This window comes from Lagopus muta, chromosome 6 (assembly GCF_023343835.1).
Source record: "Lagopus muta isolate bLagMut1 chromosome 6, bLagMut1 primary, whole genome shotgun sequence".
In the NCBI taxonomy this organism is placed as follows: Eukaryota; Metazoa; Chordata; class Aves; order Galliformes; family Phasianidae; genus Lagopus; species Lagopus muta.
The window spans coordinates 26,467,239-26,481,242 of record NC_064438.1 but is presented as its reverse complement, the minus strand read 5'-3'; the positions used below and the strand labels follow the sequence as shown (position 1 = coordinate 26,481,242).

At 41.7% G+C, this 14,004-nt stretch overlaps 1 protein-coding gene across 12 annotated transcripts in view; it reads right to left on the bottom strand.

Annotated features, from left to right (window-relative positions):
* Positions 1-14,004, bottom strand: part of DPF3 (double PHD fingers 3) — a 187,546-nt gene that overhangs the window by 20,448 nt on the left and 153,094 nt on the right. For 3 of the 12 annotated variants that reach the window (XR_007377504.1, XR_007377507.1, XR_007377506.1), the window contains one exon: positions 1,843-10,556. The exons of 8 other annotated variants lie outside the window; for them this stretch is intronic. The gene's annotated coding sequence lies outside the window, so the exon portion shown is untranslated. The remainder of the gene's footprint in view (positions 1-1,842; positions 10,557-14,004) is intronic. One more of the 12 variants, XR_007377505.1, reaches the window with a different exon arrangement.

The following is a 14,004-nucleotide window of genomic DNA, read 5'->3' as shown; positions in this document are numbered from 1 at the left end:
GTCCATCTACAAGTGCAGTTTAGCATGCTTACATTCAAAAGCTGCCAGACAAGTTTACCTATCAGTGAATTATTAAAAGTACTTTTTGTTTGCCTTTTAATTCCTGAACCGTTTTAGGATTCCACCTTGAAAGGTCCCCAAGCAAACAGAGGGATTAAAAGAAGTCCTTAAAAAAGCAAATCCTCCAGCCAAACCAAAAGGCTGCCAGAATCCCAGGGCTCCAGGAGATGCAGTGCTAAGGAATAAACCAAACATTTCTAAGGAAAGAGGACATGGAGCTCGTGGGGTTTTCCTGGCCCTTCCCATCTGGCAACACCAAGGAGCTGTGGTGTAGAGACATATGCCGGCTTGCATGGAACAGCTCTCCCTGAGGCCACAGCAGGGGTCAGTGCTGGAGGCTGCAGATGAGGAGCTCCGGCCTCACCCTCTTCACAGAAGAGCCCTGGTGAACTCAGCTTTTTAAGAAAAACAAGCAAACAAACAAAAAATGAAGCCCCATTTGAAGGCACCTTTGGGTTTTACTACTATCAGGAGAGAAACAGAGGAAATATTGCCAGTGTCAATTTCTGCATCTCGATGGAAATGAGCAAACATGACTGCCTCTCCCAGTGCTGAAGGTTTTGTGTTCACATGCTGCCACAACAGAATCAAGGCCTTGGTTCACAGACGCTTCAGCCTCATTTGATCTAAGACCAACTTTCCTCTAATCATAAAGTCATAGGATAGAACCATGAATTGTTTAGGTTGGAAGGGATCCATAAAGGCCATCTAGCCCAACTTGCCTGTAATGAAGAGCAAGATCAGGGTGCTCAGAGCCCTTCCAGCCTGACCTGGAGTGTCTCCAGGGACAGGGCATCCACCACCTCTCTGGGTGCTGCAATATGCCAGTAACTGTGCAAGAATGAACCTCTCTAATAAGCTCTGAAACAAAGCAGCTGTAGCAGAGCTATCAGTTCACGTCATTTCATTTCCTGGCCCTGCAGTGCTCCTGCCCAGCATGTCCAGGGCTGGAAAGGAGCAGAACAAAGCACAGGGCTGCCTACTGCAGCAAAAACAGGCACACACATTACAGCCTGGCACTCAAGTATTCAGTAATGGTAGAAGAGAACTCACTTTAATCACTCACACAAGGGACAAATAAAAAACATGCTGGGCAGGGCCCAACCCCAGTTAGAAGGGTATAACTGGAGTCAATAGGAACACACTTTAGAAGCCTTGAAAGCCCATCAGCAAGGCAGTTTTTTGGCATGGTGCTGGGAGAGCCTTCTGTCTTGGGCTGGCAGGGGACAAAAGCCATCTTGGCATTCTCCTGGCACACCTGCAAGCCAATCCCTCTGAGCATCCAGAGCCTGTACCCACACCTCAAGTTCCAGCTGTGGGGACTGGAGATCCTGATGCAGGAGAAAGACATAAAAACAGAGGCAGACCACAGGACCAGACCATGAGACCAGCACGGCTGCTCGCCAGACTCCACATTGCTCAGCTGATATGAGAACAGAAACAGACCCCAACCAAACATCGACAGAAATGCCACATGCCCACAGCATCCCATCCCACAGCTCAGCAGCACTCCACCCCCTCCTTCTCCAGGCCTGCCCCTATTAGGCACTGTTGGCTGCCAGACAAAATGGCTATTTCTTCCCTAAGAAACATAATGTGGAAGCACTCAAATAACCTCATAGCAAAGCATCAGCTTGTTAATGCACTGGTAAGTCATGCCAGCTCTGAACGATTCCTAGGGGTGAATTAGGTCAGAGTGACCTCCAGAAAACCAGGCTGCATCACCGCACGGCTTTATGGGTAATGATCTGCTAATTACCAGGAGGCATTTGGGCTGCTTACCAACACCAACAGGAAGGAAACCTGCCTGCAGGCACTGCACGGACTCCATATGCCAGGGACACAGCTCCTAATAACAAGAATAAAGCCATTTATAAAGCGCAAATCAGTGGCAGATTGGCAGAGAATGCTAATGCTGCCCAGCAGGTACACCTTGTGGCATGTGAGGCTGTCCCAGCGCAGAGCAGGTCCTGCGTTTGGTCTTAAAGAGAAGTACGGGTGAGGTAGACTGAGATGAAAACACGGGAGCGGGAGGATGGCTGCTTATCCATAGAAGGTGAATCACCACAACCTGGAAAGCCAACATCCCCTTAGCCTGGGGGATGTTTTCGTTACCCTTCAACAAACTGCAGTGGAAAAAAACTCGGAGGCAGCACCGACCTCGTCGCTATGCGCTGCAGGCTCCCCAGCCCGGCCAGCTCACACACCACAGAGCTTTCAATCAACTGGCAGGCTCACTAAACCCTTTCAAAATGAGCAACCAAGCAAAAATACTTGGTCATAAACACTAAAAATAGGAGTGGAGGATTGGGTTTTGTTTTGCTTTTTAACTTGGTGAAGCCAGTTCTTCCTAGTGCATTAAATCCACCTCCCTGGCAGCCCATTTAGAACATCTCCTCCCCTCTGGGAGAGCCAAAATCTCCCACTATAATGAGAGGAGTGGGGTGATATTTAAAATGCTAGGGAAAGAGCAGTCTGAATAGCTTTCCATTCAAGCATTTCACGAAAACCACCATCAAACCCCCCATAAACCAAGATGGAAGCTCTGCTCCTCCTCCCTTTCACTACCCTGCTACCTGTGTGAACCTTCACAGTTGCAGCTGCTGCCTGGACACCTGGCCCTTACTCGCTGTTCTTGTTGGTCCAGCTTGAGAGTAGCATGTCTGCAGGGACAGCCAGTGCAGACGAGCACGCCTCTAACCCCAAGGCAGTGCCCCAATAGCAGCTCTCAACACAAACTGGTTAGATAGTACAGAGGAGGGTCCCACAAATGCCAGTGGCTTGCTGGAATTTGGAAATAAAGATGACTAAATTGTCTTAGAAGTTTCAGGCAATTAAACCAGCTCTCGCCCTCGCAGATATCCAACACGCCTGCAGCTGTTCTGACCCCACCGCACTGCAGCCTATTACATTGACAAGGACAGAACTGCAAAGCCCACAGAACAAGCAGAACAAGCCCAAGCACTGACAGTGTGAGGTTTTCCATGCTGACCCGATGCAGCATGCCTAACCCAAACTGGCAGAGGCTGTGGCTTTTCCCAAGGGCTTTCCCTCTTGAGATTCTCCCTCCACTTAGATTATGTCTAAGAGTGCAACAGAGGCAACACATGGGGACGCGAGCATCTCTGTGCTGAAATCAGGCCTGTGTTCATCCAGCTCACCTGGAGAGCATTCGCACAACTGCTTCGTGCCACCGCAGGCCTCCTCAAGCACCGAGGGCTCCAGGAGAACTTCATTCAAGGACTGGTGGGAGTGACCACCCAGGGAAATAGGGCAGGCTGGGTTAAAGCAGGTGAGCTGGAGAGGTTGGGAGAGGGGGAAAGTAGAGGATCACTGATATCTGGACAAACTGTCTTCCCAGAATGACTGAAAAATCACTCTGGGTTAGTTCACTGACAGAACATTTCCAGGATACTCAAATCCAATGGCAAACTCCAGAGAAATTATTCAAATGCCATCAATTTAATGTTAAATAAACTTAGAGCAGAAGACAGCATGCCATCGCATAGACAGTGACCTCATCATTGTTACATGAGGGAATTATATACCACTCAAGAAATTCAGCACGATTGTTAGATGGCGGATAACCTTTACAAACACACCATAAACACAAGCAGTCTGACTTTCCCACACAAACATCACTTACTCTGCTGCTAATGTGTTGTATATTCAGACATAACCAGAACTGCCTCGCTCAGCTAAACACAATTCTGAGCAAGCTACTTCAGTTGCCCATTGATTTAAAGGAGCTCTCTCAGCTGTGGAACAGGCACCACTCTTAACAAACTCTCCATTGTTTGTAATGCGGGATAGAAGCTGGAAAAATCCCATTGTCTTCTGATCTTTCCCTTCTCCATTAATTAGAAGTAGGTTGGTTGGGAATTTTTAAGTGTCCATGGAGATTTTATCAACATGGCAAAGAGTCTACATTTCTCCATCAAAATCCCAGCAATGTCAACAGTCAAAGGGAAGCAGCAGCTCAGCGCACTGCAGAGTATCGGTACACACTCAGAATGGGGCAGTAAAAAGTACAAGTTTGCTTTCTAAAAAATGCAATTTCACTGAGATCTGAGTAAATGGTGAATTTGAACAAAGTGCTTTTTGCCAAAAGAAAATGAGGGAGCACACAGGGTTAACAAACAGCAGAGGCAGAAACAGATTTTTCAGAAAGGGTGAGACATTTTGTGCCAGTATTTTACAAATAAAAGGGTTTACTTTCGTTTTGCTTTAAAAGTGAGCTCCACTTAATTGTTTTTAAGAGAAGAAAAAAAACGTCACAAATGAAATGTTTCATTCAAGTCAGAGCCCACTTGGCAGAGGGAAAAGAAAGGGTCATTCCATTGAGAAAAATAGAACACGTTTCATTCAGAAGCAAAAGAAATCATTTCTCCTCACCACGGTATCTTTCAGTTCCATCACTTGAACAGCCCTTCTGAATAACTCTGTAACAAAATGATGCCAGGGACACCAAAACAGCAGGATTTTTTGTTCTTCACTGGAAAAACACCAGATTAAAATCCATGTGGTTTTGTAGAATGCACAAGACCTTCCACACCAGATTAACCAAGTCTGGGTGTAGGACATCCTTTAACCTGTAACAAGCGAGCATCAATGATTTAACCATATTTCACACTTCAGATGAAACAAGAAATTAGCTAGTTCCACTGCAGTGGACACAAGTGTCCCTCATTAAACAGTTCACTAGCCCTGCTTCTTTTCAGCACCAGAGGAATTGCTTAACAGAGGCCATATGAAAGTAGAACATTATTCTACTTAATGCCAGTGAATGATCATCACAGTACTACTGGGATCTGTTAAGTATTCTGACCCTGCTCTTAGTGGTGCTGCTGCACAGTGGCTCTGGCAATGACAAGGAGTCTGAGAAGTCCTCTCTTACACTGATGGTCTGACATGGTTCTGGGCACCTTACGGACCCTTGCAGAGACACAAACACAATCCTTGGTGTAGAAAGGTCCAAGAAGAGCTGTGAACCTGTTCTTTAAGAATCCCAAGTACAAAGATCCCAGCAATAGATGAGATTTCTGAAGCAAGGCCCTTTTATAGAATCCACTGCATGCTAAAATGAGTTGTTGAGCCTGAGGAACTTCAGCGCTATTTAACAGGTTTAAGCCACTCCCAGCGGAGCACTGATGCAAACCAACTATGATTTGTGCTGAAAATGGAAAGTGAATTTCTCAAACATAAGCTCAAAGTCACTCTATATAATATGAAGTCTGCCATGCAAAGTGCTACCTGAACAGGTAGGCTATGGCTTACACTGAAATAAAAGTACTCCTTCAGTAACAGTATAGCGTTCAATGATTTCTCATACAAAGACTTCTCACCTCGGGAGCTGGCCTCAGTACTGACTCCTGAAATCAACATACGAGGAAGGTAATGGTAATTGGTACTTCAAAGAAATCTAAATGAGCAAGCAACACCTTCAGCAACGCTTGAGAAAACTCACTCCAGCATTACTTAAAATCTTGTCGGTTTCAAAAAAGGTAACTGTATCTAACAGGTTTGGTCATGTTCTTTCTCCTGCAATCCACAACAAAGACACCAACACGAGGACACTAACAGCAAAGACTGAAGCTGTGTAATGAGAGGGAGCTTCAGTTCAAGCAAAAAATGACTCCTAGCAATCATGCAACTCTGGAGATAAACTAGCTTTAACTGTTCAGTGTTTTCTTCATAGCAGAGTGATAGTTTGTAGGCCATTCAGAGCCACTGCAGATATCTTAGGCTACATCAAAACTGCTTCTAGTTATATGCTGGGTAGCAATATTAGCAACAACACTACTTCAGAAATCTGTGCTTTTTAAAGGTAAATGCCATGCTTCTCCCATCCCATGGTGCACACGTTGTGGAAACACAAAGAACTAATGCCTACTGGAAAAAAAAAAGTTCATCAAGTAGCACACAGAAGTTTCTAGACACACAACAGGAACATTTGCTGAAACAACAACAAAAACAAGTAGTCAGGTTTTAAAAAATAGACTGTTGAAAATAAGATGCCACAGATGAGTAGCTCTCAGTTTAATCATTAAAATGAAACATAGGACTTGAACTGTTGCAAGTGCCCTGCTTTAGTGTAGCAGACAAAATATAATTTTACAATAATTTCCAGGGAACAGTGGAGGTTATAACACATCAGGCCACAATCCAGACAACCTCAACCAAACTTAAGGGGAATAATCAATGTCTATGTGCTCCCCTGTGTATATATTACACAGTGGAAGTCCTAAAGATCCATCTTCAACATTAGGAATAGGAGGGGTACAGAGAAGGCTCTACTATTGCTAACAAGTACTATATATAAAAGTTTGGGTCTACAGGGAAAAGTTTTGTCTTTTTTTTTTTTTTTTTTTTTTCATGATTTAGAGGCTGAATGACTCCAAGTAAGAGGATTCTTCTCCCTGATACCAGACAAAAGTTTGGAATAAATTTTAAGCAGGTGCAGTATACCAACTTAAGCCAAAGCAAGGAAGCTAATGGCTCTATCACTGCACTTAAAACCCAGGATTGCAGCTCCCACCTTTGTTAACCTTCAAGCGCATCTCAGCCCAGGGAACAACAGCCATAGAGACCCCCAACAGCTGTAGCAATGCTGGCAAACACTTTTACTTCCAACTTCTACCACATCTGATTCTCACCAGAAAGGACTTTTCCCCCGACAAGAAAGTAAGACACCTTCCTAGCCAGCATAACAAAGAAAATCTCCTCTGTGACCTGAGGGAACAGTGGTATTTTCTCCAGACCAGATAATTTCTGCACAATTAAAAATTTCCTTAATAGCATTTATATTTCCAGGTCTGTGGCTTAAGAAAGAGAGAAAACTACTTCAGAAACGTAGTTTTGTAGGCTTGAAATTCAGATTATGGTAAAATATCTGAGAGAAAATCACAGAAAGGGAATTGGAAAAGGCTTTAAAACCAACAACATCAGTATGCGCTCTCAGGAAAGCATTGTAGTTGCCTTCTCAGCATGGCTCAGAAATACAGCTAGCACTTCATCCCACCTCCACAGCTGTCTCTGACCCCCAGTATCCAAAACTTGCAAAGGAGGGAAAGATCCTTCCATCTGCAGAACAGTTGAGGACAGGCCAGCCAGTGGCCTACAGGCTGCTCTACCAGATCCTAAACAAGTTCCCAAGAGCCACACTGACTGGGGACAGTAAGTGTAGCTGAAACCCTTGGGTTTCCTCCTTCCTCCAGTGAATCTGTCACAGGCCTCTTCAACGTAAGGTCTGAAGGGAAGAAGGGAAGCTTTCAAGTCATGCTTTGCCCAGCTGAGTGGAGAAACAAAACACTGAAGGAAACTGAAATGATACATATAAAAAATAAAACTTTACAGGAAATAGCTAATATTCTCACATGCTCTGTCACATAGAAATACTGAAAATCATGCAGGTAGGAGTTCATGTTGTACAATTATAATGGTTTTATAGAGACATATATTTTCTTTCTGGATTCATTTCTGATGTGCTCCTTAGGACAATTTGTCCTAAGGATTTGTCATTTAATCTGTTGGGTTTTTTTGCCACTACTCTACAGACCTTATATCCACATCAGAAGATTGCTTAAAAATTACACCCCCTCTGCTATTCTTGTAAGCAGCTGCCAAAATAAGAAGGTCCACGTATAGCCTCTGCCGGTAGTGGAGCAATTGATGACAAGGCAGAGAAAACACAGCAGAGCTTTGTAAAAATGAAAGCAGACCTATTAGGGAAGAGGAAACACAGCTTTTTGTTAAAAAATGGCATCTAATCTGAAACAGTATTTTCTCTTTCCATTCTATACAGCTGCACTATTAATCTTACATGTATAAGGGAAAGGGAGTATTCACGTCTGCACTGTGAAATGCAGCAAAGGAAACCACAGATTTGGATGTGCTAGATAAGCACTCTAGAGGCAGGATTAGAAATGTCAGAGGTAGGATCAGGTCTCCATAAGAAGTCATCCACACAAAGAACACCAAATAATTTAAACTCCACCTTTCAATCTAGAATACCTTACTGCGACTCTGATAATTTCATAGAAAAGGTTATTAAAACACACACATACTTAGGAAGATCATCTACCACCACCAAGTCACAGGAAATATTCTTAAAATGAGTCCTACACAAAAGCTGTGTCGTATTTCCTGCCTACCTTTACTATAGCAAGCAACAGGACCAGTTTCTGCAATCCGGTGAATGGGGTCAAAAGAAAGTAAAAGGGGAAAAGGAAGAAAAGTTTTGGTTATCTTCAAAGCTTCATTAAGAGATACAAAACAAAATCCAGGAGCAAAAATTATAATTGACAAAATGGGAAAGAAAAACAAAATCAATAGAGGAGGAAGTTTTATTTTAAGCTTCAAAGAGAGTATTAAAAACAACGGAGAGCTTAGAAAAGTATCTGTACAAGTATGTTATTCAACAATGTCTTTTTAAAAGATTACTTGCACTAAAAAAGACCCTGTAGAATCGGTTTGATAATGTGATATTTACAGAGGAATATACAGTAGGGGCATTAAAAGCAGAACTTTTATTTGAAAGGAATATTACACAAACTGAATACAGACCCTACAGTTTGCAAATCTTCATTATGGTTGTGCGTTTCATTATATTTTGATTAAATAAAATCTGATTTCTTCTTTTTCTCTAGCGGCAGCTCACCAATGCAAGCGTAGAAACAACAAAATTATCAAAGCAAACCCATCCTGGTAAAGAACCTGATTATGACATAAGTTTTGTCATTCAACTTAGTGAGAGCAGAACTCAGGTCTACCAGAGATTTAATATGGCTATTTTTGGCCCTATGTGTCAATCCAAAGGGAGCGGGAGAAGGGGGAGGGAACACTGCGACGGACACAAGGAAACCTCTCAAAGAGGCAAGTTTAAGTTTTAGGTGTGCAAGAAATATGATGCAGCATGAGACCTTCTGTCAGCTTCCCCTACACAGGATGCATTTTCGTAGACAATCTTTTCACTCAAAAAAACCAACATAAGTCACATTAGCAAAACACTTTATTATCTATACACTGGGTCTATACCAATAGATACATCTGACTACAGAGGACAGCTAATCTCAGAGCCAAGTCCAATGCCCTTCTAATACACAAGGCTCGCATCCTTGCTAGCCTGCATCACACATGACAACAAACTATCCACTGTGAGCAGATTTGGCAGCCAACAAAATTTTCCAATGCTTGCATGAAGCAGAACTCATTTCATTGAGAAGATGGCTAACAACCCAGAATGAAGGCTGTGAACGTCCCTCACCGGACAATTTAGGATTGCAGCCTGTGGGAACTCAAATTCTTCTCCTGCTGAGTATCCTCTGTTGCTTACTGCTGACATGGGGGTGTACCTCTATACTTTTCAAAGTCCATTATTTCATAAAAAAGGGCAAATATACAGGTTTTCTACACAGGGCAACATCCTTGACTCCAGAAGGAAGCTACATGCCAAGAGCATCCAAACAGAATACTTTCCTTACAACCAACTCACAATCAGCTGAGGAATTACCAAAGGAAAAAAATGAAAGAAAAAAAAAAAAAAAAGAATAATAGTAATGAGAAGAAACAAAACAAAACAAAAAACAACCTAAGAGTTGCTTTCCTTTCTTTAAATCTCTCTTTTAGCAAAAGGATTTCACAGAGTTGCTCAAATGAAAACCTGTTTTACTGTGCAGAAGAGACACATCAATCCTACGGGGAGAAGACAGTCCTTTCAATTGGACACAACATCCGGTAACAAAAAAATCCAGGCACTGAGCCTGGTCTTTGCTCTTTCAGCAGTTTTTGTTCAGATTTGTGCCTAACACAAGAAAAGCAAAGTAAGATTTAAGCATCTAACAGGATAATATTATTCAGGAGAAAGAAAACCAGAACAGTCTGCACTTACCACATCCAATTTGCAAAAAACAAAGATACCCAGCACATGTATGAATGGCTTCTTTAAAGTAAGAGAGAGAGCAGAGTTGATCTTTATTTTCATTATTTAAAAAAGCTTTTTTTCTTAAAGTAAATATTCAGTCTTTATTTTACATTAAGTGCTTTTTTAAAATTCCATGTCTTCACAAAATTGCATTTAAAATTTGAAGTAAAACGTATTTCAAACAAAAATACTGTGCAACTTCAGCACTCCTTTTCTCTCTTAAATATTGAAATAAATAAAATAGTTAAGTCTTTTTTCAGTTTGTTTTTCAGTCAGTTCTACTGTAGATCAATTCCAGTTTGACCTGGGTTTATACACATGCTTAAAAGAAAGTGAAATCAAGGCTTTAAAAAAAATTCTTTGTATTGCACCGGCTTAGGGCATCCCCAGAATTTCTCTGAACAGTTGGTAGCCAGCTTCCCACAGTCCAGGCTCCTGTGCCAGATGAAACACAGGGACGGAAGGGTCAGGGCAAGGAGAAGTTATCAGAAGTATCAAAGCATCCTGGCTTCTCTCGACCTTCTTCTGAAATGTCTTGCTTGAAGGATGCCAGAGTCCACGAGGGCAGGGCTGACTGCAGAGGGAAAGGCAATAAAAAGCAAAACTAAACAAACACAAATAGACAACAAAAGCAAGTGTTCAGAATAAAGCAAAAAAAGCACAAGTCAACCTTTCAACACTGTTTGCATTCTAGCTCTTTGAAAACATAGCTCGACAAATTCAGTTTCAACTGACGGTGGGAGCCGTAAGTAAATACAAAGCAGACAAAAGAGATATGATGGAGCATATCCAAAAGAAAGACACCAAAGGCTGTCAATTTTTCTTACTGTGAACATAATTAAATCACCTTCTTCATTCAGGTTATATAGCTCTCTTCTCTAGAGGCTGCGATTTTGTTTATGAAATCCTGCTCTGATTACATCGCTATATTACTAATTAGTTGTACAGAGCCACAAGCACATGCAATACAGCACAAAAGAAGTTTTCAGAAGTCTGAACCATGCAGATAGCAATATGATAACCTCAGAAAATAAGTGAAAAACTGCATTTTGCATTTTCATTTAATCTATGAATGGACTAAGTTGTATATCCCAGGCTCCTGAGCTTAAAATGTACATCTGTTTATTTCTACAAAAAGGAGTGCCTTCCCCTCACACCTTTCTCACACCTCATACCAGTTCTGGATGACATGATTCTGTGATTCTATGACATGAATATCCAAAATCTTAGGAACTGACAGTGACAGAACAATTCAAAGATACAAACTGCCTGCATCCTCTTAACAGGGGTATCAGAACTTGTAACTACAACATTAGCTTTTTTTTTCCTCCCCTTAGACGTTATTATAACTTGCATTCTCTGAAGTTGGCAATTTTAAACTTGTGGAAATATAACAGGAACACTAAAATGGTTTGAACCTAGCTTCATTACCCTATGGTATTTATACAGGTTGGGCTTTTTCAGCCCTGGTAAATATCTGGCAAACAGAACAAAGGTTGGTAGAGTATATTGCAATGGCTCAATCAGCAAAAATTAATCCTGGCTTCACTCCTACACTGCAAGGGTTTGTCAAAACAACCCCATGCCAGCATGAACACATGTATATCCCTCATCCTTCACATATAACTCATAGAGACCCTTTTTAAATAAATAAGAAAAAAAAAAATGAGAAAAAGAAATGAGTGTTTATTGGAAACATCTACATATGCTGCAGCACAAAACACGCTGGGAAGATTCTGCAGATTATACAATAAAACAACTCCCAGTAGGGTCAGCACAATGTTTGCTTGAGGAGTAGATTCAGTAAAACTGCTTGCCATGTGAAAGAGGGAAATTGCATGAGGATTCAGGTTTTGAAAGCTCCACGGTTTGATGGCATTTGAATAATAATTTTAGGACCTGTCTCAAAACATCACAAAAAGAATTAACCAAAGACAGGCAAAGCAGCCAGGAGAGAATGCAGCCGGGACTCAGCCATTCTCTGGGAGTATTTCTGGTTGCTCCATGCAAACCAATGTTCTGTCTTTAATCAAGAGCCTGAGCTGAGGACTGTAAAATGGCAAACTGGAACTCCAAATGAATAACTAATGTAAAAGCTTAGAGGCAAAACAATGTGGGGATGGGATTCTAATAACACATTCTATTGAAACAAATGGCCATCTCAGGGCTTGTCTACACCACACCACAGTTAAGTGTATTTGTAAGGAGGTTTCATTCAATAAAAGCAATAGCTAAGAAAGCTCAGTGCTAATTCTTCTGAAGCCACTGGCAAATTTCTCTTTGGACCCTGTTTCAGCAGCCCAGGCAAACATACAGGTTGTCATTCATGACCTTATCACATGTGCATTGCTATTCCAAGCATACTACGTATACAAGGAATACACATTCAACCCACAAGCCACAAATCTGGAGGGAAGAGGTGCAAAGTGAAGTAAAACAGATTTCAGCTCCATCCTACTCTGCTATATGCCTCACAATCTCCCTTTATTTCACGTCATTTTTGTAAAATTTGTCATATTTTCTTAAAATTTTTTCACTAAATACTACCATGTTTAAATTTTGAAGTGTTTTCATGCAAGAGATGAGGTCTGCCCCTTCTTACACATCCTCTAAGTGCCATAGAAGGAAATACGTTAGAGACCAATGCACACTCCATATAGCCTTTGTTCTCACTACGCAGCTGCTCAAGCAGCACGTCACTTCCTTATTTCCACACTCTCCCACCTATGAATCAGTTTGCAGAGAATGGCTCAGGAAATTCTATGGCTTTTCTAAGATCCTTTAGTAGTAGAAAGGGGCTGGAGAAGATAGCTAATATGATTAAATAAACAGAAAAGTCTGAATTTAGGACCTGAGATAAAACATTCTTTCATTCACATTTCGTATTGGAACAGTTTTATTTTGGTACATGATTTGTGTGGGAGAATATATGTTTCAGGAGAATCTCTGGATAGACTTGGCTAACCTTTCTCTAATAAGGATGCCTTTGGAGGAGGACTGGAAGAGCAAGGCTTGTGATTAGTTGAAGGACTGTGCCTTCAAAGATCTCCTTCTTATAAAGCTCAGAACAGCAGGTTTCATTGAACTGCTGAAATCACTGGGGAATACAGAGCATCACGGTTCTTTCTGATTTCAAAGATGACTTTACTTTTCAGGTACAACCCAGAATTCACACTGAAAACTCTTTTCATGCCTTCCTAGTTTGGTTTGGGACTTATGTGTCTTTGAGGATACATACAATTGGCACTGTGCAGCTCTCTAATTTCTGACCTGGCTATGCTGGTCAGGTTCCACTGCTCTGCCTGCTCAACTAAACAGTGAGATGTAGATTTTACTCCTCAGATTGATTATCTCCATCTAATAAAGACATCCTGAGCAATTTGAAGACTACTCTGCTCTCCATAACACAGAATCTATTTTACCTTCTTTCCTTCCTCAGGACTAGTTGGAACTAGTGACCATCCATATACACATAAATGGTATAAATAACAGTGATGGGTGTTTTTTATATGCAGTCATCTGTAATAAATGTCAGCTGGCAGTCTCTGTGCACTATGTGAGTTGTGGCTTTTTTCTGAAGGCACTGCACTACCCAGTTGTCACAAAAATGGGTGGTTAGGTTGCGAAAGGATTAAGACTATGCATTGTTATAGTAACTGCATTTGTGAAACTAAACCAAGATTTAATAAATTATGGGCATCTGATTATTGTTTGTACTCCAGAAAAGCCCAGAATGTGTTAGGCATGGTTCACAAAAGACAATGGTAAGGACTCCACTTGGGAAAAAATGTAGTTAAAGTACGCTTATTTTGCAGTTAATAAAGTGACTGGAGTTTTGAGAATGACATACCTGGATAGCTTTCAGCCAGCTAGCTCAGGTTCTACTAGGACACCGGTCAGTACAGAGCTCGGCATGGGCTGCAAGAACATGCACCAAGCTGGGTGACTAGAGCTAACTGCTGTAAACTTAAACTACTGTCATCACTGCACCAGCAGCCGCATACAGCTGGCTGGTTCCAGCT